The 19,609-nt window shown below is 37.5% G+C and overlaps 1 long non-coding RNA gene across 20 annotated transcripts in view; it reads left to right on the top strand.

Annotated features, from left to right (window-relative positions):
• LOC128312880 (uncharacterized) overlaps positions 1-19,609 on the top strand; it is a 430,418-nt gene that overhangs the window by 130,886 nt on the left and 279,923 nt on the right. For 14 of the 20 annotated variants that reach the window (XR_008292775.1, XR_008292781.1, XR_008292771.1 and 11 more), the window contains one exon: positions 7,816-18,461. The exons of the other annotated variants lie outside the window; for them this stretch is intronic. This is a non-coding gene — a long non-coding RNA (uncharacterized LOC128312880). The remainder of the gene's footprint in view (positions 1-7,815; positions 18,462-19,609) is intronic. 20 annotated transcript variants of the gene reach the window in all.

Here is a 19,609-nt window from a genome sequence, read left to right as displayed (position 1 = left end):
TGTTATTGTTACTCTTATTATTGAAGCTCAGTGAATGCTTTAGTAGTGCCATTGATGTAACTAATATTACTCTCATTTATTTCACTTAGAGAAATAAAGTCTAAAAATAAGAACAAGCACATTTATTGGGTTTTAGATTCAGCCAGTTATCTAGTTCAACTGCAACTTTTTGCAAATCAGGATCTTAAGCACTAAATCTATGACCAAGGGCATAGAGGCTCTTAGGGGCGATTTGAGGACTGTGACCCCATAGGTGCTCTTTCTAATGCTTGCTTCTCCTAAGAAGTAAGAAAGGGGTGGATTCAGGTGAAAGTCCTGAACCATTGTCTTCTCACTCTCTAAGTGTTAAAGAAAGAATGCAGTAATAAATCCTCTCCTTGTTTGTGGAAATAACAGTGGACTCGATTCAGATAATTGGCTTCACCAACAGGGCATTTTTTTCCCCTTTTCTATGAAAGAGAGGTAATTGTGCTAATTATGAAAAACAAAATTATGTAGAGGACAGGAAGGCCTTGTAAAAGGACACGGTGCTATGCACACATTCAATTCCAAACAAGAACATTGGCACGATTTACTTTACTTTTGCCATTTTTAAAAGTCTCTATACTGGGAAACAATTCAGTTTCCTCCCAAAAGTTCCATTTATGCTCAATAATCACCAGCTGGGAACTGTAACTTGAGACTGGAAGACTGAGAATTTGAGCTGAGTTTTTAATGTGGCTATTATGTATAGTCCTCATTTGCCTAAGCTTGGACTTTATTATGTTCAGATATTTTCAACATACTCCTTATTTTTTTAAATTAGTTGAATTCTTCAGTTTGTTTGGTCTTGGGTCTTGACTGGACTTTAGGCATAAAACATTGTCCATGTGATCACCCTCTTTTTTTCGGAGAAGAAAACTGAAGGCTGGAGAAAACACGTGCCTCAACCAAGGTCCCATAATTAGTTAGCAGTACTTGGCATGTAATCTAGGTCCCCTTCCATTGCAACATTCTTTCATTTCATTGATGATAAATTTGGATAAACAAGCTTTTTAATGTATTTTACCTTGATTTCTCTAAACTTTTTCATAAAAGGACACTATAAATAAAATAAAAAGGAGAGAGGAATTTCTGTGTGGCTGTTGCTAAGCCTAGGGAAGGTGGAAAGCACCCAGTAGACTTTGCGGAGCCTTTCCATGTCCTCATATGTGCTGCAGCTGTGGAATTTCAAACCTAAGCCTATGCATTGCATCGAGGCCAGCAACTATTATGTAGCTGTACATACATCTGGGGATAAAAACCCATTGATTACTGCAGATCTGCAAGGGCAAATTATTCTTCATTGCAATCTGTAAGACATGTCTCTAGCAGCACCTTCCAAAGTTTCTCTTTTCTTTTCTCAATCTTGCTACAACAGGTGCCCAGCTCTGAGATTTGGGGGAAAAAGAAATGGGGACATAGAAGCAGTGGTCAGGAGGAAAAGAGATACCCCAGCAAATGACTGTAAGAGTGTGTGGGCTAGGAATAACTTCATTGTTTTGGGCTCCTAGTACTTGCTTGTTATGTATGTATGTATGTATGTATGTATGTATGTATGTATGTATTTTGGTAAGCTAATACACACACAAAAAAATTGGTCCTTATCATTACCTCCTCTCCACACTCCTATCCACCTTCCCAGGAATCTGGTTTTCTTTAACCAAACTTCTTCCCAAATTGAAAGAAAAGGAAAGGAAATATTTTTGTTTTATAGTTGAGCAGCTTCTTACTTTACATAGGGGAACATTTTAATTTTCCTAGCTAAAACTAATACAGTATCTAATAAAGAATAGATGATAAGAATGTCCATTGAGTGGGTTGATTGGATTTGGTGATGAGTTTAATAGTCATTTTTTTTAAGTATCTTCAACTGATCGGGCTTTGTGGAAGGGGGAGACACATCGCCCCTATAATTAAAGAACTGATTGTAGTCTAATGGAAGAGACATATGGGTGAGTAGTAACAAGAGTGTTGCCTGAGAAATGTCATTAAGAAATAGAAACAAAGCATGGTGGAATCATTGAAGGGAGAATGACAAATTCTTAGGGAGTCAGGAAGGTCTTGCAGATGTGTCACACTTGAGTTGAATCTTAAAAGACAACTAAGATTCTCTCAGGGTCGTAGGTAGGAAAAAGCTTTAAGGCTTGTGTGAAGACTTGGACATTAGAGGAACTTGACATATTTGCTGAACATTTAGTTCAAGGTGACAGGAGCATTAAGGGGGGTGACAGGAGATGGGGAATGGGGTAGGACCAGGGTTTGAAAAATCTCATATGTTATACTGTGGAATTGTGTTTTATTCTGTGGGTAGAAGGTAAGGAACGGAGGCTTTCAACCTGAGAAATAACATGATTTTTTTTTAAAGAAAGGAGGCTTAGAGATAATATGTGAGGATCATGGCAATCTACTTGGGGAACTATTTCAATAGCCCAAGTCAGATATGATGAAGATTCTCAGTGGCAGTGGAGATAGGGGACAGAGGTCCTTAAAGCATGCACACAGATTTTGATGATTGAGAGGGGAGTTGCTATGGTGGTAAGTCACTAAATTAATGTGAGAACACAGGCTGCCAGTAAGATTTTTATTCAATGTGCCTTTCATTGATTGTCTTCCATGTGACAGGAGCTGCCTAGGAACCTGGCATAAGATGACTGAGAAATGGTTGCTACCATCAGGAATCTCAGTGTTTAGTGGGTGGAGATGTAGGATTAAAAAGCTTATTATGTTCTGGTAAATGCAGTAATGACTAATAATGGCTAACTTTGGAGTGATTACTATGTACTAGACATTTGTGTAAGTCCCTTCAGGCTGTTATAATAAAGTAACATCGACTGGGTAGCTCTAACAACGCAAGTTTATTTCACATGCTTCCTGAGGGATAGATTCCATATCTGGTGAGGTCATGCTTTCCAGTTTTCAGATAGCTCACATGGTGCAGAGCAGAGAGACAGAGAAAAAGGTATGCTCTCTAATGTCTTTTTCAAAGGGCCTGAATCCCATTCATGAAGGATCCACCCTCACGATCTAATTGCCTCCCACTTCCTAATACCATCACATTGGGAGCTTTGGATTTCAACATGAGTTTTGGGGAACACAAATATTCAATTCATAGGAACACTCTTCTGAATATTTTATACGAACAACTTCTTTACATCTTTATAACAATCTTAAAAGGGGCTGCCATCATCATCCCCACTTTACATGTGACAAAGTGAAGCACAGAGAGGTTAGGCAACTTGTCTAAAGTCACAAAACTATCAGTGCTAGAGTCAATATGTAATCCCAGGCAGTGTGGTCCCAGACTCCATGCTATTGAACCTTAAATACACTTCCTGTCTGATGGAAGTATATGCAGGATAGTCTGTGTGTGAATATAGGTAGGTTAAGAATTTTATTCTGGATGTTAAGTTGGAGCTGTGTGAAAACAAAGTTTATTTTCTCAGTAGACAATTGCAAAATTGGATTTGGAGGCTGGGAAATAGACAAAAGCTAGGGACATAATTAAAATTTGCACAAAGTTAAAGCAATGAGAGTGTTTCTCCAGAGGAGAGTATTTGGAGCAAGATTAGAAGGCCATAGTCTGGGAGCTCTAACACACAGTGAATGTTCAAAGGGCAAGTCAACAGATGAAAGAGTAGAAATTGCCACAGGATTACTAGACAATGGAGAGGAGGGAATACAGAGATCAGGATAGAGTTTCTAGAAAGAGGGAATGAGGGTGAACAATGCCAAGTGTTACAGGAAAGTTATGTAGGGCCGAAATTTAACAATTGATTGGATGTAGCAACTGGAAGACTAGTGATGGTTTTGGTGAGAACAATTTTTATTGCCTGACAGTGAAGGTAGCTGCACTATAAGAGGTTGAGAACAAAAGGTCATGTGAAGAGTGATTGATAATTTTCTTTAAGAAGGTAGTTTATAGAAAAAAGAAAGCTGTAGTTTGTTAATGCCAGGTCATCCGATAGAATTTGGGAAATAGTTTTGAGGAGGGAAGGAACAGATCATTGCAGCTACATTCTTACAGAGGAACGAGATAGCCTACAGATTGAAGGTGGTCAATCCAAGTGTTCATTATTTGTACTTCAACTCTGTCAGATAACAACTTAGCAATGTATCCATAATACACTTTCATCAATGACATTTCACTCTGTCAAGTGCAGTGAGGCTAGAGTTTATGAGGGTTGGTGGCACACAGTGTTATTATGGACAGAAAGTAGGAAAGCCAAAATCATGACCTGATAAAAAGGGGCTAGATTGGATCAGAATTTATTTTTTAAAAATTAAAAACTGTCCATCTATATTACTACATTTTAAGATTAGTGTTAGTAATACTAACATCATATCCTATGGTTTTCTCTCTCTGTCAAAATATGCATGATCACCATATTTATGAACATGGGATTCATCATCCACACAAAAATCAGTTTATTGGCAAGTTTTAGTGTTCTCGAACTGATATTTCAATATTTTAGATCATTAATAGCAGTTGTCCGTGGTAATGAAGAAGCTGTGCAAAGCTGCTATTAGAGATGGTTCAAGGAATGGCAGATTTCTCCTTGGATCTTGATCCAAGGTGCGTGATATAACCACCTGTGGAGCAAATGTACTGCCTTGTACTGAATATACCACCTGAACGGCAGCAAATATGGCTCTATGAACCCTTTACAGCAAGCATTTTTTCAGGGAAGAGAGTTGAAAAATGAAAGAAAAAAACACCATAAAAAGGAAAAGTGGAATGAATGGAAGTGAGGGAAAGACTAGAAAAAGAAGAGAGAGAGGAGGCCAACGGGAAGTTCTGGAAGATGAAGTGTGGAATGAGAACCTCTGTGATAATTGGCTTTAACATGATATATTTGAATAAACATGAAGTGCTTATTTTGTTTCTGGTTTTCCTATTGTGGCAGATGGCATGTGAAGTGTTAATTTTTTGTAGATTAAAACTTGAAACACCATATTTCATTCTTTCATGTGTTTTCACTCTTATGTGGATCCTGAGAAACTTAACAGAAACCCATGGGGGAGGGGAAGGAAAAAAAAAAAGAGGTTAGAGTGGGAGAGAGCCAAAGCATAAGAGATGCTTAAAAACTGAGAACAAACTGAGGGTTGATGGGGGTGGGAGGGAGGGGACGGTAGGTGATGGGCATTGAAGAGGGCATCTTTTGGGATGAGCACTGGGTGTTGTATGGAAACCAATTTGACAATAAATTTCATATATTAAAAAAAAACAACAAACTTGAAACACCAAACAGCATGTATTGTTTTATTTTCCTGTGACAACCTTTGCCCTAAAGACAGACAGGCGTTCATCTTTTGCTCTAAGACAGTTCGCACAAAATAGCAGAAAACTAATATAGAATTTTCAGCTTCTAATGTAAAATGTGTGGGTATTTGTGTGGTTGAGATACAACAGGGTTCCCTGGGAAATATAGAGGAGAAGAGAAACAGACATGTTGTTTAATGAGGAAGCTGCCTACCACAACACCCAACCCCATTTGAAGATGGGAAGAAAGATGTTTCAAGGCGTACTCCAAGCTTCATTATAACTCTCACAAAGCGTGTGCCCTGATCATTTGGGAGATTTGGGGACAGGTCCCCAATTTCTAGGCTGGTTGGTTTATTGGTAACTAAGGAGAAAGGCCTCGTTGGGAGCCAGCCTCAACTATACCAGTGGTGGAATAATGGAAGGAGAGAGTACATTGAGATGACCCCACTCGAGAGGTCTTTCTGCCAGGAATGAGAGGAACACTTCAGGAAGAGCCTGGGGGGAGATTTCCAGATGTCGGAGCTGAAGTGGGGGTGCTTCACCTTGTAAGCTACCAGCCAGGTGGAAGGAGGCATTTCCAACTGCCTGAAATTGTAACCAGAGGTTCTCATTGAGGATAGATATTTCTGAGAAATCCAAAATAGCACCTATGAGAGAAAAACCAGAGGGCCATATTAAAACTTTACTAGTCTCTTAGAACATTTGCTGACCCTTAACCTCCCTGCCTAACCTCAATTTACACATTTAGAAGAGGCCAGAAACTAGAGCCAGCAGGAGAGAAACAATAAACCAGTGCATTCCACTTAAGACAGATTCAAGCTGGGGAGTGAAGATGTATTTAATTGGCAGAAAGTTGAGAGCTTTAATACTGGACTTGGCTGGTCATGTTAATAATTATGTATTGTTCAGTAGCTAGTGTTAAAGGGAATGATTAGAGAAAATGAAATTGCTTTGCTTTGTATCCTACTAAATCTACCTCATCCAATAAATCGGTATTCTCTTATTATATCAGTAAGCATCTTATGTGTGAAAGATAAAAAGAGTAGTACAATGGGAAAATTCCTCAAATTATAAAAGCAGGAGCTGAAGTTTGAGAGTCAGATCTATTAGCTATAATGTCTCTCAGCCTTAATTTCCGCTTATGTAAAACCAGTCAATTTCCCTGTTTCACTGAAATTTTAAAATTCCTAGTTTTTAGATTATGTTTTATTTTTAATGTACTAAAACCTATTAGAAAAAATATTCCTCTCTTCTCTGTTATGTGTTTTAGATATAAGAATCTTCAGTGTGGTTATCAGGTCTCATTTACTATTCTTATCCTCTGGTCCTTGAAAATGTGTGCTTCATTCCTGAATCTACTAGATTTGTCTTTTGTGAGACTGGACCGTATTTCTTCAATGTGACCTGTGTCTGCATTCTGTATCTTTGATTTCTTTGAGTTTATTCCTAATTTCTAAAATCTATAGCAACCTAGCCATTTACCAGGGGCAGCAATTTTATATATATAATCTGATTAATCTCAAACTCCTGGTATCCATCTCTTCTCTCTCATACCTCCACCCCTTCCTTTTCCTTCCCTCTCTCTCTTTTTTCTCTTTCTATATCCCTCCTGACTCTTGATTGACCTCTTCAATATTCAACATTACCTCTAAAAGGATAATGATTTGTATTTCAAATCTTCAAAAGATTCATTTCCCTCACGTTCTTCCTTACCTACTTCCTTTCACCAAATGGTCCTCCTTCTTCAAAGTGATTTTGTAGTCCACTTTTTCACCTCACAATGCTGGTTCTTTGTATCTTCCCTTAATTATTACCATAGACTGTAATGGACATTCTCATCTCTAGGGTTTCACGCTCAGATCTGTATAGCTGTGACATTTCTGAAATAACGCATCCATCCCTTCATTTTCTAGTTTAAAACCTTCATATTTCTCCACATGATATTTAAGATGGTTTCCAACTTCTTACTTAGCATGACATTTGAGGCTGCTTGCAGCATGACCACAAACTTGCCTTACCAATTTCATCTCTCATCTTTACACTCTGCTCAGATCCTTGTTTTTTCCCATGACATATCATGCACCCTCACCTCTCTCAGCTTTTACGTACGCCATTCCTTTCACCCAGATCCCAGATTGCCCTTTCTTTTCTTATCCAGTTGCCGAATTCCTCTTCCCCTTCTGCCCAAATATCAAATACCCTTCTCTATGAAGCTTTTCATGTAACTTTAAGTAAAATTAATCACTCACATCCTTGCTTCAGTACACTCTCCAACTCCCCATTTCTCTTTAGTTGGTAGTCCCTGTGTTTCCCCAAAGATTATCAGGGCCTGAGGACTGAAAATAGGTTTGCTCATCCTTTTAAACACTTATGGGTAAAGGAAATGCTCTGGTTTAATTAAAATATCTAATGTGTTTTTAGGGTTTACTATGCATGAGGCACTGAAGACTTTACCTGTATTTTTCTTACTTAATTCCAATAGCACTCCACTGTGATTTCCTGAAGGAAGGCACTTTGTTTACTCATTGTAGGTTCTCTGGTGTCTGGCCCCTGAAGATGCTAAAATGATCTGCTGACTGATGGAATGAGTTAGTGAATGAGCAAAGAACTCCATGAGGAATAGATGATCACAATCCGCATAGGACAAATGAGGGACGTAAAGCTAGTGAAGTTAAGTGATTTGATTCTTACACGTAAAATATGTTGTAGTTGAAAATATGTCTACCAACACCATAGTCAGTGCTTTTTAAACATTAATGCAATAGTGTTCCGTTCAGTTAGGCTGGGCAATGGGAGTTATTTTAGAAGCAGCCTTTGGAAAAGAGACAGCAGGTAAACTAGTCCCTACATAAAGCAAAACAAACAACAATGACAGCAAGACAGCATCACACAACCAACCTCAATACTTTAATCAGAAATTAGGTTTAAGCGCTGTAAGGATTTTCAAAAGAATTTAATTAACACCTGTAGAAATTCCAAATGAGAAGATTTTAGATATTTTCCATTATAAAGGGAAGATGCTTTATAACCTAGAGCATGTGGATCCAGATCTGTGCATCAGATCAGGGCTGGACTTTATAGTAGAAAGAGACATTGTTTTTTCCATTGCAGCCAAAAAAATGTTTAATTATATGTTAGATATATACAATAAATACATGAAAAGACATTTAATTATGTCTTCAAATATTTTACTCCATTATATTCCTCAGATGTTAAGACTTCCAAGTGGACTAGAACTGGTAGAAATATTGCTATAAAGTATTATCTTCAAACGGTGGTGCTTACCTCGCATTACTAAAGGTATTTGAAGTTTTCAGAGTTGAGTGCCATAAGAAAGAAATTTGTTTTGATTAATAATAAAGTGGATCTCAGTGAAAAGTTATAGTAATCAAGAGAGAAAAGTTGCTTATTGAAAGTGCCAAAATGTTTCAGAGGGTCCAATTTTGTCATTCTCTTTTAAACTCACGTGTGCCTTCAGTAGCCTAGTGGAATAATTGAGAACACAGCTGCAGATCCAGAACTGCATTAGTTCAAATCACAGCTCAGTCACTCAACAGTGGTAGTATGTTGGGCAAGTTAACCTCCTTGTGCCTCATCTGTGTAAGGATAATAGTAGAATCTCATAGGGTTGTTCTGAAGATTCAATAAATTGGAATGCGAAGCACTTAGAATAGTGTCTGTCCAGGGGCCCCTGGGTGGCTCAGTCAGTTAAGCGACCAACTCTTGATTTCGGTTCAGGTCATGATCTTGCAATTCGTGGGTTGGAGCCCCGCATCCAGCTCTGCACTGACAACGTAGGGTCTCTCTCTCTTCCTCTCCCTGGATTCTCTCTCTCCCTCTCCCTGCCCCTCCCCTGCTAGTGCTGTCTCTCAAAATAAGTAAATAAACATAAAAAAAAAGAATAGTGCCTGCCCTATGAAACCACTTAATAAGTTTAGCTGTTGTTTGTGAAGGGAGGAAATCAAATCAGACAAAAAAAATAGTTCTTATGACAATCCAGATCTCAGTGTCTGCTTTTACCTATTCAGATTTAAGTATTAGTAAATGAGACAATCTACAAGGAGACACCATGAAAGGCAGTGGGCATGCAGGAATGAATATGAAGTGGGCCTTGTCTTCAAATGGCAAGCTGTACAGGTTCAGCAACCTGTAATAACATCAATGCTCAAAGAGGATGGGTTTGCAATTGTTTATAAAACCTCCATGAAATTCTCTGTGCTGACATGAAAATAGTATTCCACTAATTTTGATAGTATTCTAATCTCTTTCCTCTCCTTTTCATAGCAGTCAATGCAATGGAAAGAACATGCACTTACCACCTGTTATGCATTGTTCCTTATTTAATTCACATTTCCAGAATGAGGACCACTCAGCCAGGTCTCTGAATAATGACCCTAAAACTACCTATGCAATATTTTTATAATTAATTCAGAAGTTCCATCACTTCAGAGCAAAAGATAGTTGTTGCTGCAAACTTCTAGCAAAGCAGGTTTGTAAGCAGATCACATAGTCTATGCAATGTCACCAATCTTGCAACTTAAACTTGGAAAGACTGTGGAGCTCCTGGGTGGCTCAGTCGGTTAAATGACCGACTTCGGCTCAGGTCATGATCTCGGTGTTCATGAGTTCAAGCCCTGCATCCAGCTCTGTGCTGACAGCTCAGAACTTGGAGCCTGCTTCAGATTCCGTGTCTTCCTCTCTCTCTCTGCCCCTCCCCTGCTTGTTCTCTCAAAAATAAACATGAAAAAGTTAAAAAAAATAAACTTGGAAAGATTGATGTGTATCATGCATTCCCATTTGGACATTGTATAATTTACTGTTTACATTTGTGAGAAAAGTCTTAGCTGGTAAAAATACCACTATGATTATCTCAATAGTTTTGAGTCAGATTGAGCTATTTGGTAGTGGCTATTAGGATCTATCAAAAGAGTGGCTTCCTCTCACCTGAGAGTACAGGAGTAGAATCTGGTGCCTCATATCCAAGTCATAGAGTTTCACTGGCGTGATGCGTTCTGTGACATGCCAGATCTTGGTAACATTTTGCTTGAGCATGAATAAGAAATTTGTAACTCTAATGCTGGCCAGGGACATATTTTTCACAGATTAAACCAGCTACATGGCCCACATTATATTAAAATATTGTTTGTTAGATTTGCTCTTTGCCTAAATGTTATTTTCCATTCTCTACAACACTAGAATTGTGTTGTTATGGTACCTTTTGACATTGTGATTTTACATAGTATAATTGTGCATTTCTGTGATTTTTAAACTTGGTTTCTTTGTAGAGTATGTAAGGGCATATAGAAGCACAATATGCCAAAGATATGGTAAATTTTCCTTCACCCTCAGAAATAAGATAACCACACATCAGGTCTCCATAAAAATTCATTCAGCAGAGCAGAGAGAGGTCTCACATTTCATATTTAGCCACCGCTGAGAATATGCTAAAAGTTTTTTCTCAGACAGACTGTCATTTCTACAAATTTCAGGCTTATAGACATGCCATGCTCAAGAAATTCACTTTAACTTTGATAATAACTAAGAAAGAGCTTGTCACATGCTAAATCATTGGAACTATTTTGTACTCAATTCTGCAACAAAGAAAACAGCACTTTGTCCCCAAGCCTCTTCTATTTTCCTCTCCATATCCAACCATCAAAACACACTATTTTATTGCATTCAAAAAAAAGTTTTGAGTATTTTAGGTCCCTGATGATACATCATTTTGGATCATTTTATTACTGTTATTACCGGCTTTTTCTGTGCTACTCCTTAATAACGGCTTCTTAATAGATATAAAAGTCTGTCTCACTCCTGAGAAAGCATGAAATTACTGTATTAATATTTATTTTGCAAAGAAAAACAAGATATCAAGGAAAGACTATGTTGGCATTACATGTAGATAATGTGCAGAATCTTATGTATGTGACATCAGTTTCCACATGGGTTTGATATTTCTCTTATGAATTCTGGGGACACTGGCTTAAAGATTAGATTCTTCCTCTTTCTTCCTACAGCTTAATATTAAATAAAGAACAGTATTGATTCTGAGTTTGTATTCCTGAGAATTTTAAGGCTTTATGCCCTTAATGAAACATGGTCACTGGAGGAATACATACTCCTGAGTTGTAGGCAATTATATGAGTGATTTTTATTTGCCACAAAGCAAGAGATGGCACATGCTTTAGGGATGTTTCCTTGGTGTTGAGTCTCAATCCCTCATCTGAACCTCTTCAGTATCTTCAATGACTACCCAAGGACCATCTGCCCATTGTCTATAACAATATACCCATTGTCCATAACCAAAGTCTGGTTCTTAGGTAAGAGTGAAAAAACAGGACAGACATTGCTGGTAGAGGACATTCCCAGATCTTAGGCATTTTCAGAAGCCACATCAATGAAGGAACTTGGTTTGAGAAATGAGTATTCTAATCCAGTAGTTTGAACCTAAAGTGAGTTTTTCCAAGAGTCAGAGGCAGGAAAGACCTATTCCAGGGGCAGTAGAGGTGGCGGCAGCATCTTTGTTTGGTATCAACAGACCCCTTGAGTGGATCCACTGTGACATGGTGGCAGCAATGATGTTCCTGGTGTTCTCACCTGACTGTTCTGAGGACTGGTCTGGTTGCTGGCCACTCGGTTTCCTTTAGTTCCTTAGTTTACCCAGGCCTGGAACTTCACCCATCTGATGGATTCTGGAAGGCAGCCAATGTGTTTATAACACATTCATTTCATGCTACAGAAGTATTACAACAATTTGGAGGAGGTATACTCAAATAATTTGTGGTAAAGGACCAGGTTATTATTATTATTATTATTATTATTATTATTATTAAAAATCTGTTACAGACTGATCTTTGTGTTAAATTAAAGGGAAAAACATCTATGACTGAAGAAATGGAATAAGGAAATTAAAAACCTTCAAAAAAACCCAAAACATCATGGCCAGGGTTTTACTGGTTAATTTTATTAAACATTTAAAGAAGAAATTATAACAAATGATATTCCTCACAATCTCTTACATAAAATAGAAGCAGAAGGAACATTTCCTAACTCATTCAATGAGGCCATCCATTATGCTTAACAAAGATTCCTTGCCTGACAAAATATGAGTCATGTGTCTGAACCTTCTCCTAGGCCCATTTGCTCACTTCCTTGTAAAATTCAGCTTTAGTAAGAATTCTGCTAAGTCAGTTTAACCAGAAGCCTGCCCCCCAACCCCGCATCATCAATATCAAATCCCCCTTCATATCTCCTCAGGCTCCTCATCCTCCAACATCTGCTAGATGATGTCTAATTACCATGGCCTGTCTAAAAAACTCTAAAGAATAGAAATTATATCAACTGGCAAAAATAATTTGCCAAAATCCAGTACCCACGCATGATAGAAAATGTCAGCAAACTAGGAGTAGAATGGGAACTTCCTCAACTTGGTAAAGGACTTAAATAAAAAACTGAAGTTAACGTCATACTTAATGGTGAGACACTAGACCTTTTCATCTAAGATCTAGAACAAGGCAAGGATGTCTTCTTTTACCACTCCTATTCAACATTGTACTGCAAGTCCTAGCTAATGCAATAAGACAAGAACAATAAATAAAACATATACATATTGGAAAGAGAGAAATAAAACTGTTTTTATTTACAGACGAGTTTATGTAAAACTCTTGATTTTTTGCAAGGTTGTAAAATATCAAATCAATATATAAAATCCAATTATTTCTCTGTATACCAGCAGTGAACACTTGGAATTCAAAATTAAAAAAAAATCCAATACCATGAGGAATTAAAGTACTTTGGCACAAGTCTAACATGTATGCACAATTTCTGTGTGTGGAAAACTAGAAGACACTGATGAAATAAATAAAGACTAAAATACTGGAAAGATAATCTATGTTATTGGTTTGGAAGATTTTCCCAATTTTATATAGTGATTCAATTCAATTCTAATTAAAGTCCTATAAAGGTTATTTTTAGATACCAACAAAATCATTCTAAAATGTGTCTGTAAAGTCAAGAGACCTTGGACAGCGGATGCAATACTCAAGAAGAAAGAAAAAACTGAAGGAGGACTCACAGTAACATTTCAAGACTTACTCTAATGCTACAAGAAACCGTTTTTTGACAGGAATTCAAAGATAAGTCAATGAGGAATTGGTAGTCTTTTCAATAAATGGTGCTGGATCAGTTGGACATCCATGTGTAATTAGATACACCTTCATTATGTGACCATTAGAGAGACATTGGCTTGTACCCATTTATTTAAGTTTTCATTCTATTGATTGGATCTGTGCAAGAATGTGATTGGTTGAACTGAGCTGAGCTCAAAGATATCCTGACACTCTGGCTTCATTTCTATCTGACAAACTGTGTTTTTTCCACAGATTTTAACGTGCTCTGACGCATCCTTGTTCTAAACCTGTGAGGTGAAATGTATGTCATCACTCTTTCTGCTCTTGTTTTTAGTGATATAACTGTACTCCAACAGCTTTTCTTTCCCACAAGAGTTACAAGAGAATAGAATGAACCCATCTCTAGATCATCACCTTGTTCTGGTAGTGATCCAGGTGGCACCAGATTTATTTTCATTTAGAGATAACCAAACACAGTGAGGACATACACATTGTTGTCCTTTTTTGGAACCTGACTCAGATGCTTCCTTTTCTTCCTGTTTGTAAGCCCCGGTGGTCAAGAGGACCTGATACTGACCCAACATCCACAGTTATCACTCAGTTGCCAAGAGTGGCTTGAGTAGGAGACATATTTTCCACATGTTTTTGACAGAATGTGGCAGTCCTGGTATGTGTGATTCTTCCTGCTCTAAAAACAAAATTCCTTTATTATGATTCTCTTTCTTTTTTCCTTTGTGTTGATGGTATTTTCACTATTTTGACTAATCTTGCTCTCTTTCCCCTTTCCTAAGTCACATTTTGCCTATAGAGCTTCCCCGTTTGGGAGTGAGCCATTGCTGTGTGGTAGAAACAAACACTCTGAAACCAGCTCAGGTATTTTCTTTTGAGAGAGGAAGTCATCAAAGACATGTGTGTGCAGACCTTGTTTCTTAAAACTATTTAATTGAAGAGGATCTAATTTTCCATTTGAGAACCTGTACCCTTGAGACCATTTCAAATGAGTTGTAATTTTTTTTATTGAGGGACAATTGAGCTTTTTTTATTGAGGGACAAAGCTAATATATTAGCTTCAGGTGTACAACATTAATCTTTGATGCTTGTATACATTGCAGCAATGATCATCATGGTAAATCTAGTCACCATCCATCACCATACAGAGTTAAATTTTTTTTTCATGTGATGAGAACTTTGAAGATATAGTCTCTTAGTAACTTTCAAATACGCAATAAGTATTATTACCTATAGTCACCATGCTGCACATTACATCCCCATGACTAATTTATTTTATAACTGGAAGTGTGTACCTTTTGACCCCCTTCCATCATTTCACCCATTTCCCACCTACCTTCTTCCCTGGTGACTACCAATCCGTTTTCTGTGTTTATGAGCTTGGCTCTTTTGTTTGTTTAGTTGGTGTGGTTTGGTTTCTGATTGTATTGGTCATAGGTGTGTATCACAGTGGTGTAGAGGTTATGTGCCTTGAAGACCAACATCATGGCCACGTCTGCAATTGTTTCAGCTCATCATACATGGAAACAGAGGAAGGAGCAACTACATGATTTATTTCAGTGCCGTACCCATAATTCTGTCCTTTCACTGTTGACAAGCCCCCTTGATTTGATAGTTGGGAGCCTGACACTTTTATTCTACTCAGTGGAACTTTAACTTAAGGCCTTTACCCCTGTTATAAGTTATTTATTTCTATTTAATCTGAAAGTAAGCCTGAAAGGGTAGAGGAAAGAAGGTGTAGGGAGGCTTGAGGGCCTGAGGTAAGAGGTTAGTGCTGCTAGGAGTAAGGAATGAAGTAAAGAAGAGAAAGCTGGGGCGTAAATACCTTACTGCTTATTTAAATTTTTTAAAGTTTATTTATTTACTTTGAGAGAGAGAGAGAGAGAGAGAGAGAGAGAGAGCAAGAACACAGGTGGAGGAGGGGCAGAGAGAGAGAGAGAGGAAGAGAGAGAATCCCAAGTAGGCTCTGTGCTGTCAGCACAGAGTCTGACTCAGGACTCGAATTCACAAATGGTGAGATCATAGCCTGAGCTGAAATCAAGAGTCAGTCACTCAACCAACTGAGCCACCCAGGTGTCCTTTTACTGCTGATTTTAAAACACTATGTGAGTCTATACTTCTCCTAAAATTGTCTTTGTTGTCTGGCAAACTTTATCCCTTCTTGCTGCCACAATAAAAAAAAAAAGTTTCTGTAGGCTAGCCCAGCAAGATCTGTCTCTAAAAGCATAGATTATGTCTTTTAAAGGAAGAAGAAAAAAAAGACCATTTTATTTGTAAGTGGCCTGAAAGTCTTAAATGCATTCAAAACTACCAATAATTAAACCTGAGTCTAACCTTCTACTGTCACCTGTCATCAGTTTTGGTGTATCTGGGGCTACTTCAGAGATTTGATATGACTGTTAATTATTTTCTTTCTGTTCCCTTTGGGTGCAAAGAGGATCTTAACCCTTTGACTCCCTCTGACCTTAGTTCCCTCCACATACAAAACTACACATGAAAAGAGTATTTCTCTAAAAGAAGTATTTGTAGAGGCGCCTGGGTGGCTCAGTTGGCTAAGTGTCTGACTCTTAATTTTGACTCAGCTCATGATCTCAAGGTTGTGGGATCGAGCCCCACTACTGGCTCCATGTTGGGCGTGGAACCTGCTTAAGATTCTCTCCCTCTGCCACTCCTCTGCTCACGTGCACAGATGCTCTCTCTCTCTCTCAAAAGAAAAAAAATAAAATAAAAATAAAAGAGTTGTCTTCACTGCTACAATCACATAAATAATAAAATGAAAAATTTAGTCAATTGTCCAGATAACTCGTGTCAAGGTGCACCTTAACCTTTGAAATTATTAGAAAAATGCCATAGTTCTCTTCCAAGAATAGATAAGTTCTGGCGCCTTTTATAAAACTGTAATGCTCTTTATTCAAATTTACTATTTTTTAAAGTTTGTTTATTTATTCTGAGAGACAGAGAGAGAGGGAAAGAGAGAGAGTCCCAAGTAGGCTCTGCACTGTCAGCATGGAACCCAATGAGGGGGTTCAAACTCACAAATCGCAAAATCATGACTCGAGCAGAAATCAAGAGTCAGACACTTAACCAACTGAGCCACCCAGGCGCCCCTTCAAATTTACTATTTCTTGCCAAAAGATTTCAGTTCTGGATTAAAAAAAAATTATACCAAATCACATGATAGATTAAATGTGATTTAAAAACTGAAATGTTGCCATGATAAATTGAATAATAGGAAGAGAAAATTTGATTAATGTAAGAGAAAGGTCCAGTAGTTATCTTTTTGGAAACCAAGTATCTACTTAGTTGGTTTATTATTCTTCTTTTCAGATCTACCAAAAAGTAACTTTTCAAGAGAGTGTTCTAAGAGAGTTCATCTCTGTGTATTTATCCCAGGAATATCATTATTTTCAAAAGCTGAATGTATTATAATTACTAAACAAAAGTACACGCTGATTTTTGGCAATTATGTTCATTTTTAGACAGGATTCAAAATGGTTTACAAAAAACAATCTTCAGTTTTAATAATTGTAAAAAATGGGACTGCCAAGATTATCTCCCTCTGCTGCCACCTGTTGTTCTACCAAAGAAATGACTCACTTGCAATATTTTTCCTTTTACATAAATTGCTAATCAAAATCATTATTTCCAAAATTAAGATCAGGTTATCTGTATGATACTTTTTTCTGCGGGGAATCTTTTTGTTGCTAACAGTTGGGGAAACAGGTTTTCAAGTACTCACGCATGACCATACAGAGATTTAGATATTCCTCCTGGCACAGGCAGTAGACATTTGAGAAGGTTGAATAGACAAAAACAAAGAAAGCCTCTGATTCCTAAACAAGCTCATAATACCCCAAAGAGCTTGTAAACTAATCTGTTTAAAGTAAAAGCATTTAACTTGATGATAGCACTCTTAGCCCTGGAAGCAAAATTTAAATTCAAAATCCCCCTACCCCACAATTGCTGTGTATTGGGCACATGTTCTAATATAACATTGTATATCAATTGCACTTCAATAATAAATTTTTGAAAATTAAAAACCTGGAAGTACAGACATGAACATATCATGGTTCCAGTCGTTGATCATTTCAGAATTGAAAAGAGAAGACAAATTACGCTGAGAAGGAAGTCCCTTGTTTATGTTGATACAGGATGTATTGTACAGGAAATTGATGCATCAGGAAATCCAGCTAGGAGGCTGTGATAGCGATCCTGCTATGAGGTACCATCAGTAAAAAGGAGAGTGCTGGTGATGGGCACGGAGAAGACACAATGAAAGAGACAATTTGAAGACTGAGACCTAGTGACTAAAAGAGTTGGGATACAAGAGACCGTTTCAAGTTCAGAGAGAGGGAGGCTGCATGGCAGTGTTGGTTGGCAGGAATAAGAGGTTCTTTATCTGTATTTCACTTACCGGGATATCCATACAACTACTATAGCTATCTGAAATGTAAATCCAACAGACCACAATAATAAGCAAATAGAAATCATATGACAAACAGTGGAGCAATTCCAAAATAGATATGACAAAGATATCTCAACTTAAGCTCTTATATTCTATCCACATTTTTGTTATTTTTGTCTCTGGCGAAGATGATACTAAGTTTTATTTTAGAAAAAAAAATTGACTTAGTTAAAATTTTAATGCATGGTAGACAGGAAACAGGAAATTAGGATGAGGAACAAGGTGGGTGAAATAATTTCTGGAGGCAGACACACTGCAGCTTGTACGAGTCTGACAGCTTTCTAAATATCTGAGACTTCAACTTTTAAAAATCTCACCTGACTCCATGTTTTAATGTTATACTCTTTCCCTTCTCAGAATCTCTCGGTGTTCACATTGGCCTTAGACTGATGCTTTAACCGGGAGACTTCAGTTTGTGAATATCCTGATATGAGTTGGCAAGGAGTTTCCTAGGAAGAGTGCTGGGTGGACTCTGCTTCTCACTCAGGATAGTAAGCCCACTTGCATGACAGCCAATCATGTTTCAACAACACTGAGGGCAACAAAAATAATGCGAACACCTACATAGCACTAAGTAAGTGCCAAGCACTCTTCTGAGTACTTCGCATATATTCATTTACTGAATCCTCCCCATTACCCTATGAGGCAAATGCTTTCTCTGCGTCTGTTGTACAGATAAGGAATGGGGCACTGAGATCACACAGAGAATGAGAGGTGGATCTACAATGCAAATCCAGAAAATCTGGGGCTGAGCCTGTGTGTTTCCCACCACACCACGGTACTCTACAGCCAGTGAAGAGCCTTTCCAAAGGGAGTAGAATTATATTAGTTTCAAAGCATTCAAAGTTTGCAAGCAGTAGACATGTAAAGCTAAAGATATGACATCGGGGCTGGTGCTTTGTGCTTCAAACCATCCTTTAGTTTATGGTGGAAACAGTTTACCCCATGGGTTATTTTCTCACAGTTGTCTTTACAGGTAGATATTTAATTCAATGAATTAATCTGTCTCTTCAGAAATGGACTATATACACCTGAAAACTGGTACTATATGTTATTTTTGCCAAATGACTCTTTTTGGGGTTAGTAAGGCATTTTATTGAGCACCCTCTTCTCCCCAACTTCTGAATTAACCTGTTACATTACTTGAGATGGATTTTTCATACACATTCTTATTATTAAATTACTCTTCATCTATAAGGAGTACCATATAATAAGAATATAAGTGAAATACAAGGAATAAAAATTGGAACATAATAGTATACAGCATGAATAAATTCATTTTCCCTTCAGTTTTGTCCTTACTAGATTATCTGGATAACTGATCATTTTAAAGAGAAAAAAATGACCAGATTTACTAAAAAATGACAATTCTTCAATTTCTACTCATCTGAAGTATTGAGTTTTAATAGCGTGGTCTGTGAAAGACGGGGAGAGAAGACTGGAAAACAAAAACACAAAAAAAAACCAGAAACACAAAATCAAGCCAAACCAATATCAAAAAAGATAAAACCTCCCAATATTTATTAGAACATTTGTGTTATATCCACTCAACTAAAATAGTATATGAACTAAAACAGAGGGAGAAAAAAGAAATTCAATCACACACACACACACACATGCACGCACACACAAACTCACACTTGTATATCAGAAATATCCCTGACAGATTACTTGATAAAAATATCAAGTCACCAAGTCATATGTGCAGCATGACACTAATCT

Source organism: Acinonyx jubatus, chromosome F2, assembly GCF_027475565.1.
Source record: "Acinonyx jubatus isolate Ajub_Pintada_27869175 chromosome F2, VMU_Ajub_asm_v1.0, whole genome shotgun sequence".
In the NCBI taxonomy this organism is placed as follows: Eukaryota; Metazoa; Chordata; class Mammalia; order Carnivora; family Felidae; genus Acinonyx; species Acinonyx jubatus.
The sequence above is the reverse complement of the archived record's forward strand: the minus strand, read 5'-3'. Positions and strand labels throughout refer to the sequence as shown.